Consider the following 18,270-nt stretch of genomic DNA (forward strand, 5'->3'; position numbering starts at 1 on the left):
AAATAGATAGCAAGACTTGAGGCTAGAGATTCTCATTGTGTCTATTACTAATACTAATACAGCATCCGGCAAATACTAGTAATGCTTTAATATATATTTAGTTAAACCAGGATTTGAGGCACCCCTCAGAATTTAGTGGAAGTGATAATGAATTATAAAGTTATAATTATCAGGCATAATAAAATCACCCACTTTCATAATTCATTATTTTTAACATGTTATAAATCCTTTAGAATATATAATAAACAGATTTCAAAATTTTATTGACAACTTTAAATTTATTAAATAGAAAATCTAATCCAAGACAAAAATATAGACTTGTTGCTGTTGCGAACTAAGAATTTGAAATAACTATACAGCATAATTTTAAAAAGAAAGATTAGCTGCCACAAATATCTAAAAATGTGTTTGACTTTATGAAAGTGTATAATTATAACCCTGAATATTATAATTCCTCTGAAAATGGCAACAAGGGAACTATAGACATCCAAAATGTTTTTTGAATGATTTCTTAAAGAACAATGGCAAAAGAAAATATATAATAAATGGTAGAATAGGAGAGAGAAGCAAACAAGACTGAACTCTACTGAGATCTATTCAGAATTAACATCAGCTTTGTAATAGTGTGAGTTCACTACAATAAAAAATATAAATATCTCTTTTATACAGAGACATTCTTCATGTCATCAGTAGAATGAGGTAAAGAAAATTAAGTCAGAGCCTTTGTGCCCTAAGAATTAACTTTTGCAGTGCTCGCTTCAGCAGCACATGTACAAGAATTGGAACGATGCAGAGATTAGCATGGCCCCTGCTCAAGGATGACACTCAAAAATTAACTTTTGCAATGTAACCAACAAGCACCAACAGTATCCACTTGCAGATAGAACTGAATAAAAGGCAAGAGAAATATGGTAGCTTTTTAAAATTTTCATAGCTAAAACTAAAATGTTTAATTCAAAAGTTTTAATTTTTAATTTAAAAAATAATTTCCTTGCTACCTTTTTTTTCCATATTATGAAATGAAAATTTCTTACTAAATTTTCAATATTTATAAATACCCCATGGTATCAGTTTAAAAAAGCAAATGATTAATCAGAAATTCAGGTTTTATATAAATAATATATGTTTTTTCCTCCATGGATACCTTATCCTCAGAGGACATATTTAATTTACCTTTGCATTTCCCACTGTCTCAATTAAAATGTATGTTAACCAAATATACAAATGAATTCATACTAAATAATGAAAGTAAATATTACCTCTTCTAGAAGAAAAAAATTTCGATAAGAAAAGTAACTTTTTAAAATTTAATTTTATTATTAGTTTCAAGTATACAGTACATTGGTTAGATGTTTATATAGTTTATGAAATGATCCACCTGATTACTCTATGTTCCCTCTGGCTCTACACATAGCCATGACATTACTGCTAACTGCATTCCCTATGCTGTGCTCCCCATCCCCGTGACCATCTATCAACTATTAATTTGTACTTCTTTAACCTTTCGCCTCTTTATAATAAGGTACATTTTACATGTTTTTTTTAATGTTTGTATATTTTCAAAACAATATTTGAAGGAAAAATAAAAATCTAATATCTTCTAAGACTCAGAAAATATATTATTAAATCTTCCAGTGGAAATTAAATTATATTTATTGAAATGGCAAATATATTTAGAAGTGTTTACTATTAAAACTAGAGAATAATTAATGATTCATGGCATATAAAATAAAAGAAAAAAGTGTAAATAACAAAAAATATATTCAGGGAAAAAAATGTTTAATGCCTGACTCTATTTATGTTTTGCCTATGCTCATTTTAACTAGTGCAACTTAACTTGACACATTGTACTGTTTTTCTCCCCGAAAATTAGTCATCATACATTTCTACAAAGCAAAGAAAGGGGTATTAAATCCAGCAAGCATAGCAGACATCTAATTTGCCTAATTTCCCATTAATGTTTTTTCTAATGGTAAAATTTATTTGAGTTTTTTCTGACCTGGAATACTCTTTAGCTTCCATTTCAATCTATCTAGATCATTTGTATTCTTTAAGGCTTCATTCAAGACCAAACTTTCTTGCTACTGAAGCACAGGTAGTTCTAAGCTATTGTAATCTTCCAACCCAAGTTGAGATCCTCACTTAGGATGTGACTTTAGAATATGTGACTACAAAGCCCAGGTAGAAGAAGCTAGCATAGAGCTGGAATCTAAGAAAGTTGATGAGACGTTGTCTGATCCAGGACTCTTGGCTCCATGAGAATTACATTGTCACCTACACACTTTATCACAGATGGCCATGTCTAGCCCACACCAGAGTGAAAAAGAATTCCTGGGAAATCTGCTGTTCATTTTCTCAACATCAAAATGATATAAATATTTGCTCAGTCTGTTGAGAGAACTAAGCTGGCTATTTCTGCTATCTTACATGTGACAGTGATTTATGAGCGTGCCACATAAATCACATCAGGATCAAACAGTTTTAAAGTCGTAACAGGATAATCAACATTAGTGTCTTAGAAATTGACATATTTACCTAAGTTATCGAGAGTTTCTGCCTACATTAACCATATTTGATGCTTATAACTCTTCTGTAAGGAAACGTTCATTTTGTAGGTTGGAAACAGGCCCAGAGAAGACAAAGAACATAACATTTAATAAAATGGAACCAAAGGATTTGAGGCCACATGTCCCAATTTTAAGTGTAGTAATTTTTCCAATCCAGTTGTATTAACAGGAACTAGAGGTATGAACAAACTAAAGGAAACATCCAGGCCCAAGCCACAGTCAGGGACAGGTTTGTACATCCATTCAGTCTCTCATTCATTCACTCATTCAACTAACAACTAATTATTTGGATTCCATTAAGTGCTAAGTGTGAGTTAAAGAAGTGAGTAAAAGAAACGTATAGTAGAATGTCAGAAACAATGAGCCGAGAGGGAAACAAGAAATTACGCAACTATGTGGTAGACAGTACTATAGGGAAGAAGAATACAGTCTTTGAAGCAGTACATTTTGCCTGGGAAGGACAAATAAAAAATATAAAATCTCTTTTATACAGAGTAAGTTTCCTTTGTCAGAGAAGACGTCTCAGACCAGGTGGTGAAAGTCTGAGAATATATCTAAGATATTTGGACTTTACTCTATAGAAAATAATGAACTAACTCATGAGGCTTTTGAGGCTTTTAATCAGGTGAATGTCATGACCAGATTGCATTAAAGAAAATAATAACTTTAGCTGCTCTGTGGAGAATGGTTTGAGGAGACACAAGCCAGGAAATCAGTCTCAAGAGACCAAGTGAGAGACAATTTCCTATTTTCACAAGGAGGGGGATGATGAAGATAGAATGCACAGAAATACGTTCAATTCAGAAAGTGAATTTTATACCTAGAATGCAGAAGATCGTCTTTGTTACATGTGAGTCTTTCTAGAACTACATGAGTAAGAAAAGTACTCAACTCCGCTATATTCTAGTGAAGATCTTCTTGGCCATGTGTCTCCCAGAATAAGCAGAAACAATACTTTCCTTCAGTAGCAGCTGTCTGCTCTGGCAACTCTGGACTTCCCTGGTATCCTGGTTCTTATTATAGACCCCTTGTGCTGTGGAGAGGATGGTTCTGGTGAGAAGGAAAAACACTCCTTTCTTCCAATTCTTCTTGGAAGATATTAATCAGAGAGAGATATAAAAGTTAAATATAGGGAGAAGGGGAGATTTCACAGTCATGTCTGATGTGATGCAACATTGACTCTGGTCAGATTGTTGAGATCTAATTCAGTGAGGATAAAATGCAATGGGATGAAGGAGCTGGCCTCATAAATAATGTGGGATTATTGAAAGGGACTTATCGATATGGAAAGACTGCAAGAGAGATTCTCAAAAGTGATGACATATATACAAAGTACTTAATAAAATATCCTTTTAATGAAATATTATTAACAGTCAAATGTTCTACATTTCTGTCATAAAGTAGCTTTTTCTTTTTAATTTGGCCCGATTTCCCTTACAAATTAAGAATTAGGCTTTTGCTTGTTATTTATAACTTCACCTCCCTCTTTTAGCTGTGAGCAAATTTTCCCTTTTTATGGGCTAATGGAAAGTCCCTGTAGACTATTTCTTACATTTAATTATTTTGATTTTCAGCTCTGCTGTTTGGTTTGCATATTCCTTCTTGTTTAGAGTCATACCTGCTTCATTTTGACACTTTATTAGCTATTTATTATTAAAGCGATAAAGGCTTCTGAATCAGATATAGAAATTTTTCAAAAAGAAGATGAAAAAATGCCTCTCCTCCTTTTTGTCTTTAAATGCTCCTAGTAATCTTCTAGGCATAGATGAATTAGTGTGGCAAAATATTTTCTTAATAGTAATTGCAGCATAAGAATGCTCTAGGTGCTCTATTCCAGTCTATTAATATTTTCTAAATCTGTTTTCATTGCCTCTTTAATTTGCTTGCATTATGATATTACCAGACAAGAAAGTAAATTGTCTCTATTTTATCAAAATGTCCTCAGCTCCTAGAACTATGCCAAAAGAGAAGAAAACCCTCACTGAAAAATTTAATTGGACCCATATCGGGTCTTCCATTTTGCTCTATCTCTGCTATGCACCCACTGTACTGACTTATTTGCCTTTTTCTTTGTCACTTCTTCATGTCTATCATCACTCTAATCACCTGGTGAGTTCCCATCCCACCTGTAAGCCTCTATCTCTGCTATAGTTCTTTCAAGTAACTCGCTGGGTACAGAGTTAAGTGCTTGGCACCTTGCATGTTCTTCCAGATAGTATTTAAGAAATTTAAGAGTCATTCCTTGTCTTTGTCAAGATTAAATTCTTGGATCTATAAAGAGGTTGGCATAGAATTTATCGGCCCAACAGGACACTCTTGTTCAAGATAGATGCTGAACACAAAGGAACACAAGGACAAGTATGAACTGGGGCTTCAGTTAACCCCATCTGTAAGCAAAGTGCCATATTTTTATCTCTGTATTCTAGGTGCCTAGCAAAGTTTCAAACATACAACAGGCTCTTAAAAATGGTGATGAAAAGAAGTTTTGAAAAACAGCCATATCTATGGGTATTTAACAACTCTCAGCAGAAAAAACATGAGGATTTAGAGAATGCACAGATGGATTTTAGGCATTGGTCCTACTACTTATGGTATTTATGAAGTTTCAACAATTCATCTTTTGCATCCTCCATTTTCTCATCTTAATATAAGGAAATCACACCCTGTATGTATCTTATATAATTGATAGACTATTTGAGTTTTATGTTCAGTAAATGATGTAATACAAAAATGTTAGTATTCTTCAAATATCAGTGTAAGCATTTTACTGGATGTTGCTTTTCTTCTGGATACAGTATTCTTGCCCATAGAATAAAGTGTTGGACATTCTGGACCGGAGTGCTGTACTTTTAACTTCTTGGCATTAAATGGGTTAATACATATAAATTATATAGAATAGAAATTATTCTACATTTATTCCACTATTATTCAAATAAGCACATATTTAATAACTAAGTATCAATATTTAATTTTAGGTTTATTTTTACAAGAAATCTACAGAACAGTCACCTTTATATTATAGCTTATTAGAGTTTAAGAGTATAAGCTCTGATTATAAATTATATCTTTGAATCACTATATATGTTATCTCAAGCAACATATTTAAGCTCTCTTTATGTCACTTTTTATCTGTAAAGACAGGATGATAGAGTAGTTTATAAATATTAAATTCTCCATTAAATGTGAATTTTGTCAAAAAAGTATTTAGAGTGGTACTGGCATATAGAGGTCTCAATAAATATTTGCTATTAATTATTATTTGAACAAAAGTTTAAATAAAAAGTAAAATTACTCTATGGGATCATTCATAATATTTCTGAAAATTTGAAAATATCTAATGGGGTTAAAATTTATATTCAAAAAATTATAATTGTAACAGATCTAATTTTTATCAAGTAAATATATATTTTAGATAGCTGTTTTATTTTGTTACTTTTCATTTTATGAAAACAAAATTTTATGTGCAAACACAATCTTTTCTCTGAAATTAAATACCTAAATTGCATTATGAGTTTGTAGATATAATTGTTTCTAAACAATAACATAAATCCATAGAACATATCTTCACATTGGATGCTACTCTGATTGGCATTATTATCCACTTCACCTCCTCACTTCAAACATCAGTTAAAATTTTGGTCATTTCAATCTAATATATAGTTCAGTAGGAGGGATAACAATTGGGTTTCTAAAGACCTTATAGAAATTTTTTATATTAAATAATTTCAGTTGGTTTTGGTATTTGTTTTGTTGAAACAATTTAAAAGTGTTCTTTTTAAAAATATTTCCACCTTGTATCATGCATAATTAAAACAAAAAGTGTAGGTTTGTATATAATAAAAAGTGATGTTCTTTATAAAAGTCTTTCAAAATATTTGCATTCTTCAAAGCACTGTCTATTTGACTGTGGTTCTAACATTAATGCTAATCTGTTCCCAATGTTTTAGTCATTAATGTTCTGAAAAAAATTCTAAGGAGTATCATTGCTTTCACAGTATTTATAAATCTTTCATCTGTTTAGTGACCTCATTTCTAGTAACACTACACATTTAATTGCATTGTGCTAAATTTTAAAAAAGTCTTCCTTATAATCTCATGACTTGAAGCATTCACATCTTGATTTGAATGCTAGAAAGACACACGTACCACACAGCAAAAGTTTCTGTCATCATCAATCACATAGCAGTTAAAAGCATAAATATTTGGAGTCAGAATTATAGAAATTTCCTTTGTTATCTATGAGAAAAATCTCTTCAATACATATTGTAAAATATTGATTTGTGAGGTAAAATTAAGCAGTTAGATATTACTTTCTATTCATAAATCACTATGACATTTTTCACAGGCATTTAGTCTAAAAGAAAATATTTACTTGGCATATATTTTACTTGGGGGAAAACTTTTAAAGCACATAGTAGGTGCTCAATATATATTAATCTTTTACTATTCTTCCTTAGTTTTAGTGTATTATATTTATATAGAGAGTAGTGTGTATTTGGTCCTGTCCAAAACATCCATGGAGATATTTGATTCATACCAAAAGTTTCTGGAAATTTGGTCCTGTTCAAAACATCCACACTTAGAAAATGTTCCTGGATTCAAAAACAAATACTTTGTTTTTGAGGGGCGATTAATACATTTAAAAAAGTACTATCATGTTGCATTGGTCCAATAATTGTTTATGGCTGTATCGCCAATAATAAACCTTCCTTCCTCAGTAGCCTATCTGGTAAGGACGCATGGCGTGAGGTAGATACGTTGGTGTGAATGAAATGTCTCCATAGATGTTTTGAACAAGACCAGATATCAAGGACCTTTTGGCCTGGACCAAATGTCTCTGTGGACATTCCAAACAGGACTAGATATCCTATAAGGATTATTTTTGGCATCAGTCTCCTTCTCTCTGTCCTCCAGCTCTTCCTCCTCCTTTTTCTTTCTAACAAATAATTCCTCAGATATACGAAATAATCAAATGCAATTTCCATATGCACTCAATGCCTTCACTGTTTTGCCCCACCCACTATTGACAGGTAAGTACACTAGTTAAAGAAATATATTTGTGCTGCCCTGTATCTTCCAGCATCAAAAGTCTTCAAATCCTTTTCCTGATGCCTCATATTTGGATTCATTTCTTTGCATTATTCTTTAGCTTGTTATGTATGACTATTTCATTTCTGTACCATCAATCCCTTTGTTTTTGAGTTACTGAGTACTTCAGCCCACTTATCTTACCCAGGCTTTCTAAATTGCGATTTAGCCTGGACATCACTCAGATTCTCACTTTTGTAGGAAGGAAGGATTATTATTGTTTACTTCTTAATTCATAATTTCAGTTCATGCTAAATAGGATAGATTTTTATATAAAAAACATTCTAATAATTAACCAAATTCTCTGAGAACTAAATTAGTTTTGACATGAATAGCTTTGCTGGAAGACTGCCTTTCTTGACTATGCCTAAGTGTGCTAGAGTCACTGTCTTTATGTTATTCATTACTGAGGCTTCTTCATGAAGCACATGTACTCCAAAGGTTAATTATGAATCCATAAAGGAAACAACCTTTCTAAGGAGATATACAATATGTAACCAGTGGTATATAAATATCTTTAAGGTTAGTAGCAAAATCTTAAAAATTCTAATAAGAAAATAAATGGCTCATATTATACCTTAGTAGTAATTTTTTAAAATACCAGAATATCATTTGATTAAGTTACTAGTCTATTAATCCAAGATGATAAAATAAACATTGCATTAACAAATACCTAAGACAAAAATAAGTTAGTGGATTTTATATCTGATAATTTTTGTTAGAATTTTAGGAGATTTATATATTTTCAACATGTTGACTTTTTTTCTATTTTGGATAAATTACAAATGGGTTTATTTACATCTTAGGAAAACTGTAAATATTTATCTATACAATACATACATGCAAACACACTTATGTGTAGAAAAAAAACTCACTTATCTGATCACCAGATACAAGAGTTATATAAATTTGAATTTGAAAAACCTTAATTCATTTAGCAAAAAAATCCATTTAGCAAAAAGCATTATAAAGTTCAGATTTTATATTTCCATGTTCCATAGACAATAATATATCATAAATTTCAGTAAAAACTGCAAACCTACTTTTTTACATTGCATATTCTCTAATCTCTATGTAAAACTCTTCATAAGCAAATAATATGTTAAAACTGAAAATTAAGGAACAAAAATACAGGTTCTTCATGATTCTTTTGTTTCCATATAAAATGGCTATTTTTCTATTATTATCCCTTTTCAATTAAAGCATTCAAAGCATTACCATAACATAATGAAAAATGTGTTCTACTACGCTAAGAAACAAGTTAAAGCATCAGATCATATAGAAATAAATCTATTAATAGCAAGTAATTTCGGAGGGGTTACTTTGTGTCGGGCACCATGCAAATCGCTTTATGAGTATTAGCTCATTACTTCTCTTAACACTTGGGTTTTATCTTTCAATTACAAACAGGCAAAGAGAAGATAAAATTCGAAGCATGATACCAAAACCTGCATATTTCTCATGGGCACAATGGCAAAATGTTGTTGCTTTCTCAGAGTATTGATACATTTCCTCTACTGTTTACTTTTTTCCCAAAGAATGTGTAAGCAGATGGCTTGATTTATATTTAAAGATTATTTTTGATTAAAAAAAAATTATAATGAGATCAAAGGATTCTTATATAATTGTGCATAATGAAATGAGGAACATGTTAAGTGATTTCAGTTCAATTCTAACAAATAGACATGAGCATTCTGTGACTTAAAGTCATAGCAAGTGCAAATATTATAAAAAGAGGTCACTACTTTAGACAATATAATAGTTATTTCTAGAATCAGTTCATGTGCACTCTATTTTACTTTTATTATTAACATTATCATTATGCCTTGTACTAAAGTAATTTATATATGATAGTTTTCTCAGACATGGAATTGAGATTATTTCTTCGTTAATTACCTATTTTCCAATTGCATAGAGTTTAGTGGATACATACTTGTTGAATTATAACAATAGTCTATTACAACAAAGTAACCTGGGTGTCCCATGGTGCTAACCACAATACAACCGTGCCTGTCAAAATTGACTTCTCTTTTTTACTTTATCAGCACACTCCAGGTAAAAGGAGAGTGCCCACCTGTCAGCATAGAGTTGTGTGATATCTGCCTGGATTGTGAAGCCCAAGTTTGGCCAAGCTGAGCACTTGCTATTTGCTTGACTTCATATCTCGAATTTGGGACTTGGCCAAATCATGGCATTTAAAAATTCCTCTGGAGAATCTATTAGTGTTTTGAATTATTTGATGAAATCATTTGGGGAAAAAAAAACATTGTGTTTTCTAAAAATCTCCCATTCTATAATATTTTCTTTTTCAGAAGTAGAAACAACTACACAATTTTATATACTTTGAAATCAAATTTAATCAACTATGACCAAATTAATTTCATTTTTCTTTATCATCATAAACAATTACTTTTTGTACAAATAATTGCATTGAACATACAGATATCATGAGCAGTTAAATATTGAAAATCTCATATGTCTATATGGTGATTTGAGCTATTTCACTCAATTAGTAACTGGATGTATGGATAACAATAGATTTGCATTCTGCACAATTTATTCTAAGAAAACTTAGACACAACTAAATCTCATGAGTCCTAGAACTGCCTTTATGTATCTCTTGGTTTTGATTTTACACATGGTAGGTACTCAAGAATATTTACTTATGCTAATTAAAAACTGTTATAGAGCTGAAACTTTACAATCTGGTACAGACATATATTACATAGTTTTTAATAATAATGTATTTAATATATACATTCATTTTCTGGAGAGTGCAAGTAAGAATTATAAAACTTTGAAATTATATAGTAGCCCACATTTAAAATGTTTTCAAAATAAGAAATGAATAATAAGGGTTAATAGCAGTGTGTTCTCTTCCTTTAGTTCTAAATACATTTATGTTGAGACTTGACTGACAATTTTTGTTAGGAAATACAGGTGACATTTTAATATTTATTTTTAAATTGATATTCCAAAATATATGCATATGATTCAACTGCTGCTATACTATGGAAATCATCCAATTATAATAGAAATAGTTATAGTTTTCTCCAGCATTATATTCTCCAAAGATTTATGTACTTTACTATTTTATGACTGTTTTTTCATTTATTCCCTATTTTGTTTTTTCTATTTCTATATAATTTCAGGTTAAAGATAAGCAGTTTATAGTAATGAACTTATATAAAGTGGTGTCTCTAATAAAATTCTGTCTCAAATTTTTTTCCAAAAATTTTATGTCTGCTTTATATGAAAAGGATTTCTGACTACTATTCCTCTCTGGATTAACTGTTAGTGAATCTCTGTAGACCAGTTCATATACAAATACTAAAAGATTTTCTTTTAATGATTCAGAGTCTTAAAAACCTCATGTTTGTATTACTTTATATTTGTACGATGTAAGGGCGAGAAAGAAAGCTTGAATCAATGTTCTGAAATTCCTAACTAGAATGATTACTCCAGCTATGCAATCTGTTATTGTGACCTGTATTCTCTAGCCTATTAACTAGAAAAAATAAATAAATTAGGTTAAATGGCAACTGAATAGTTGTAGACTTGATGTGAGAGAAGATTTCACCTCCTGGGAATGTGGTCAATTCCTTGCCTACGTATCTCTCTTACAAGCCTCCCCACATTCACTGAGTCTGGATGATTTATGTGAAGGCAGCAGAGGATTGAATTAGACAATCCTTTAGAGTTCCTTGGAGACCCATGATTCTATATTATTCTAAGTTGACCTTTGGTTCATTCCAAAATTGATCACTTGGGGCACACAGATAGTATTCCTTAGAAACATATCCACGGCCAGCTTCTGGTTGGAGTTCATTTTTTTTTAACCTACAGACCGTACGCCTGCTGCTCTGGTAGTGTATATGCAATTAATCAAGTGTAATAATTGTGCCCAGATGCCTCTGTCCATTTAGCAGTAAATATGTTTAATTAATAACTTTTGACAATTAGTTATGTAAGATATGAATATTTTAACTAAAAAATTCTACTTAAATATAACATTATTCAAAATCTCTTGAAATTTTTTAGAAATTAATGCATCAGGGCTATTGGGCTTTGTTATCTGACAAAAATGGTGTCAGGCAAGGTGTGAGACAACTTAAAGGACTATAACATATTTTGTTTCTCTAATAGTGGATACCTTTTAAAACTAAAATATGATATGACCTTTCACAAAGCCACAAAAATAACTTCGTAATTCCTTTACCTTGAGTAACCTAAAGTGTAACTTTCCATATCACAAAGCAGTCTACCTATAAGGAATTACTTCATCTTTTTATTTCTAAAATTTCAAAACACTGTAAACACAGAATTTTGAGAACCTCTGACTATGTTTAACCATGTTTGATTCCAAAAAAGTTTATAATAAAAGATAATTTTTTAAACAGCTGTCACTTCTTTAAAACCAGCATATAATTTCTTTTTGTCTACTTTCTCTCAGGTTCTTCCTGAATTTGCTATTATCTTTAAAGCTCAATTCTGTATGAATACTAGTCACAATGCGTGAATATAAGTATGTGTTTACTGATGAATAAATGAATAATAAGCATTGACAATAGTCTGCTTCAATAATATTTACACCAAATAAATTAACATATATTTGCATTTGGATTCACTGTAAAAAGTTCAGTCTATCTGAAGTCTTTCATTTTGAAGAAATTTACTAACTTCTCCTTGATTTAATATATAATATATTATTGTAGCAATTTGGGGGCTCAGAACTAATCTTTCATAATCAATAAGAGGGTTATAGAAAGCTATGAAATAGTCCCTGGATTTCTTTGGTAGCTGTTCAGATTGGAAAGAGGAGTGAGCCAAATAAGGCTTTTTTTACACCACCTCAGTTTGGATCAATGAATAGTTACGCAATGTCTTCTGGTTGTCTAGTTAGTAAATAGTAAAATAAATAATCAGTCTAATGCCATAGAGACTGATGTCAGTGACTCTTGCTGTGGAAATGCTTCTCATGGAATTTTCTTCAACATGTGCAATTTTTTTCAGTTGGAGAATTACCCTCAAAATAGTCATGACGGAATCTGCTGTTCTTTCTGCTGTCGTGTCTCCTAGTGGCTGAATGAAAACCAAGTCTTCCATAATGTGCTACTCAAAACATTTTCAATATACCATTTACCTCTGTCCTCACCCTCTTCCTCCTTACAGACCTACTCGGGTGAGTGGGTAGCAATTTAACCTGCTTCTTAAATAGGTCATTTATCATCTCTAACAGTAGAGACAGCATTTTTCTATTTTTTCTGTAACCTCACATGTCAGAAGGTGCTAGCAAGCTAGCTCTCCGAGGTCTCATAAGGGCATGAATCTCAAACGTGAGGGCTCTACCCTCATGACATAATCATCTCTCAAAGACCTCACTTCCTAATACCATCACATTAGGTTTCAACCTATGAATTCTGAGAGGACACAATCTTTAGCACCCAACATGCTGTGAATCCCATATAGTCATGGCTCAAGGTCTAAAGACATCTGCCCAAGTTACAAGAGTAAAAAGTTTATTAAAAAACACCTCATGGCTCATATGAGCCTAACCACCAAGGACCAAATAATTTTTTCGCATTTTAAAATTCAATGCCTAGGAGCCCCCGGACGCTAGGCGGGGTGCGAGATGAGATACTGAAAAGCCATCAGAGGAGAAGAGTCAACGCACCTCCTGGCAGGGAGGCAGTCACCTGCACCAGGTCAGGGGTAGGTTCCCGCCTGGGTCACAGAGGCTTCCATCCTCGCTGCGTCCATAGATTCTGATGGCAAGGCCTTCCACATTTATTTGGCTTAGGTAAATGTTGCATTCTTTGTACCTTCACCTTCCCTTACACCTACCCAAAAGAGTGAGGAGGAGCTTCATGTTCCTACGGCCCAGGCCCCAGTGTTCAGGACAATAAAATGCTTGTGTGTGAGGTGGGGGGCTGGGGGGAATAGAGGGAGGGGGAGTTCTTATTTCTCACTGCCAATATGACAGTGCGGGAGAGGGTTATAAGCATAGGGTAGGCATGTGTACAACAAGTCTAACCAGCTTGGAGGTACGACTAAGCCAGAAGGCTTCAGGAATCTGGAGTTCATCTGCATCTCCAGGGACAGGAGTGTTAGAAATATTGAAATAAATTTCTAGGCCCAAGACTGAGCCACCCCTGCCTGCTGGTCACATCAGAAACCAAACTTTTTTTGTTTCTATAAATGCTCCTCTTGGCTGGAGCAGTCCCCAAAGGCCAAGAACTCTGGGCTCTGTATTTATTTCCTTATTCCTTGCTCTTGCTATATACTGTCAGATAAGTAACCCTAGCCAGTCATGTCCTGTTTCTAAGTTGCTGCTTCTAAAGTCCTGTAAAACTCACGCTTGGCCAAAATCCCTCGGGACAAATGCTCCTCTGCTCGTGAGACTAGTACTCCCCCAGCACATGGATTGCTTTCCTTTCAATAAAGGGACATCGAATTCATTAAAATTAATAAATTAATTAATGCCCAAAGCTATAGGCACTGATGACTCAAAGAGCCTCTATAAAATTATAATCCCTTCCCATGTCTTGAACAATGCAATAAATGTTAGGGTTTTAGAAAATATTCAATAAACAGCACTTCCCTTTCCCACGTCAGTTTGAAATAAAATAAGAAATGTGCAAGATAAAAATATCACCTTTATGACTAGTAAGTGAGCTAATATGAGAATGTACCTTGAATCTGATAGCAGTTGTTAACAAATAATCCAAAGAATCATGCAGATCTGCTCATCTGGTTACTGGCTATGCTGGACCAGGACAAGGTCGCCCACACAGGAGCAGAGCTCATCCCTTCAGAACTATGGAAGAGCAGAGGAGAAACTTATCCCTAGGGGCTACCAAAGAGAAAGGGGAAGGAGAGAGAAGGACTCTGCCTGTCTTGTTTCTCATTTCAGCCTCACAAATCACATCAGTCATCTTGCCCTTCCCTGTGAGAAGTGAAAGAGAGACTGGAGAGACGGAAGGGGTTAATTCTAAGGTTATTCCTCTCACATGAAAGAAACCACCAAAGTTGGGAAGTAACATTCTACAGCACCCCAACATTCCCAGTTTTTTAATATTTTTGACCTATTGTTCTTAGCCACATTCTTGATTAATCATGAGGTGTAAATGTTTTCCCTCTTGAGAGAAAATCAGGCCAGTTCTCTCATGATGTAGAGCTTTACATATACTTTTTGGTAAATAAAGTTTTATTGGATCATAGCCATGCCTATTCATTTACATATTCTCTATTCTTTTTCACACAATAATGGTACAGTTTAATAACTACAACAGAGATCTTGTGGCCCACAAAGCCTCAAATATTTGCTATTTGGCCCTTTTCAAAAAAAAGCTTAGCAATCCCTATCCTATACAATAGGAAATATGTCTTGTTCATATTAAATAAGCTCCAATGGTACTATATGGTTTCATTTATATGTGGACTCTAAATAAATAAAACAAAAAAAAACAACAAAAACAAACATAGAAACAGAGACCAAAGGGATGGTTGCCAAAGGGGTGGGAGGTGGGGGGACGGGTAAAATAAGTGAAGAGTCTATGGTCACTAATACTGTGATAAGTTTGCAGGGTGACAGATGATTACTAAAATTATTGGGTGATCCCATCTTAAGGTATAAAAATGTCAAATCACTACATTGTATACTTAAAACAAATGTAACTAATATAACTAAAACAATATTGTATACAAAAACTGTTTCCCCACATCCTTGCTAACACATGTTATCTGCTGACTTTGTGATAATAGACATTCTGACAGGTTTGAGATGTGAGTTTTTTATTTGATTTGATGATTGTGATGTTGAGCATCTTTTAATGTCTGTTGGCCATCTGTATGCCTTCTTTGGAGAAATGTCTCTATGTCCTCTGCCCATTTCTTAATCAGATTTTGTTGTTGTTATTCAGTTGTATGAGTTTCTTACATATTTTAGATATCAAGCCCTTATCAGATATGTCATTTGCAAACGTATGCTCCCATTCATTAGGTAGTGTTTTTTGTTATTAATGGTTTTCTTCACTGTTCATAAGCTTTTTAATGTGAGGAAGTCTCGTTTATTTTTGCTTTTTTTTCTTTTGCTCTAGGGGAATATATCCAAAACGATATTAGACTGATGTCAAATAGTTTACTACCTTTATTTTCTTCTAGGAGTTTTATGATTTCAAGCCTTACATTTAAGTCTTTAATCCATTTTGAGTTTATTTTTGTATACGGTATAAGAAATGCTCCAGTTCTTTTTTTGTGTGTGTGTGTACCTGTCCAGTTTTCTCAGAGAGACTGTCATTTCTCCATAATATCACCACCATATTGTAAATCTTGATAAATATGTAGACAGAATTGTTCTGTGACCCTACTTGTTTAATGAGGGAGGTGGTTTGATGCTGCTATCACTTTAAGTCTAATTTCCAACTTGGAAGATGTCAAAGAACATTATAGAGGAATTAGGAAGAAATTCATTGAGCAGGTAACATAGGAGAGGAAAATATAGTTAGGAATCTGCAGGTAGAAAGGTTCTTAGCTTCTGTTTACAACAATCATTTTCCATCAAATGTCAGCTTCCACTAGATGCAATTTGTAAAAAAAAAAATTCATAAATCTTTGTGTTAAATATAACATGTCTTTTTGTCTTATTAATAAGACATTAATAGCAATACCAATAACCATAATAGTTGTACATAATACTTATCAACTATTTATTACATGTCATGTATAATTATAAGCACTTTACTGTATTAGTCCAAAAACATAAGAGATAGCTACTATTGTCTCTTTTAAACAAATAGGTAAGCTGAGGCACAAAGAAATCATTTTTTTTGCTCAGAGTCATACAGGTAAAAATGGCAGAGCCATAACTGAAAAATTATAAACTATCATCTGAAAAATTAAATTGTTGGCTAACTTACATATATATAGGCAAAGCATTTTGAAGGGAATCATATATTGTGACCAATACTAATTAATAGAGATGTACTGATAATGGACAGCTGAGTCTCCAATAGCCACTTTCCATTGGCAACCTAAGCGAAAATATTTACTCCCTCTTCCTTCTATGTGACTGGTTCAGGAATGGGCAAAAACTAAGCCACCTTAGACCAATGAGGTAAGAGAAGTGGCTTGCTAGTTTTTTTGTTTTTTTTTTCTAGAAAATAAGTTTTTTTTTCCTCTGCATCATTGAATAAGACCTAGAAAATATAATCAATTGCTTCCGACAGTGACCAAGTGAATTAACTTTCACATAAACCTTGAGTTGTGGAAAGAGATAGCATGGGAGTGGAGCTTAACCAACCAAACCTGAGCTCATCTTACTTCCCTGTCCTTTCTACATAGAAACATATGCATTAATTTATTTTTAAAATGCAGTTTGAATTGGATTTGGGCAGGCCGGCGGGGAGGAGAGGTACTAACTGGTGAAAGTATCTTAGCTTATAAAAAAATTAAATTAGACTATAAATTCCTGAATATAGAGACCAGATGTTAAGCTCTTTGACTAACTTATATTTAGTACTTTGCACTATGTAAATGTCCCATAATAGCTTAGAGAGTTGAACTGAATCACTTAAAATATAATGGTCATGAGTAGATCCAGGATCTTACTTTGCCTTTGTATCTAACACTGCAAAATTCTTTGAGCAAATTAATTTAGGTCTCTCTATCTGCTTCCTCTTTTGAAGATGAGTGTTTTAAAGATATTCTCTTTTAGGTTTAACATTCTATGACAGGTGATTAAGCTGAATTTATAATTCCATACTGATCTTTAAAACAGATGTCCTTTTATTTAAATTTTGAGTCAGTACATTTATTTATATTTATCTTTGCTCATCATAAAAATAATATGTAAAATTAATACTGACACTTGAGTTTTGGGTTATTTGCCTTCTGACTGAAGAGAAAGTTGTTTTCAAAGGAGTATTACAATAATTAAAAACATAGCATTAAATATGTTCAGAACCAAAAAATATCTTGTTTAAGGAAAATCATTCACCTGAAGTATTAGACTTTCTCAAATTATCATTATGTAAACAATAAAGAATAATAGACATGAAGATTATTAGTGAAATTGCAAAATAGTCTAATTTTAATTTGAATCAAAACTTGAAAAAAAAATCTAGTGGAAAATCTGCTGGTAATAATCAGTGTAACTGCAACACAACTTGGATAAATACATGTTTTTTGTTTAATCTGTTGACCAGCAAATTAAAATGTATGTTGTAGCTTATAGTTGAGGATTTATGCAGCAACAGTAGAATAAGTGCCAACTGAATTAACAAGTTGATTGTGTAAGCAACAAACCTCATTTTAGCTAAACTGGATTTGACAAATTGCATGTCATTCTGCCTGGTAAATTTGAGATTTATAATGTTTGTTGCTATCAACAATAATGAAACAGCAGAGAACTTCAATATATGACATTTTAATCTATATTTTACTTTTATTCTTGTTAATCAATGCTTAATTCTGGAATATATTTTTTGTTTTGTTATTCTTTTAACTATCAAGTTTGATGTAGTCTTATCAACATTTATTGAACAAAAACACAGCATAGAGAGTAACTTTTACTTTGCTCTTCCCATTTTTAAGGATTAGAATTATTGTGGAGAGC

At 32.5% G+C, this 18,270-nt stretch overlaps 1 pseudogene; it reads left to right on the plus strand.

Annotated features, from left to right (window-relative positions):
• Positions 1 to 749: 749 nt before the first annotated feature.
• LOC120595278 (uncharacterized) lies at positions 750 to 841 on the plus strand (annotated as a pseudogene).
• Positions 842 to 18,270: the final 17,429 nt, after the last annotated feature.

This window comes from Pteropus medius, unplaced genomic scaffold (genome assembly GCF_902729225.1).
Source record: "Pteropus medius unplaced genomic scaffold, Ma_sr-lr_union100, whole genome shotgun sequence".
NCBI classification, from domain to species: Eukaryota; Metazoa; Chordata; class Mammalia; order Chiroptera; family Pteropodidae; genus Pteropus; species Pteropus medius.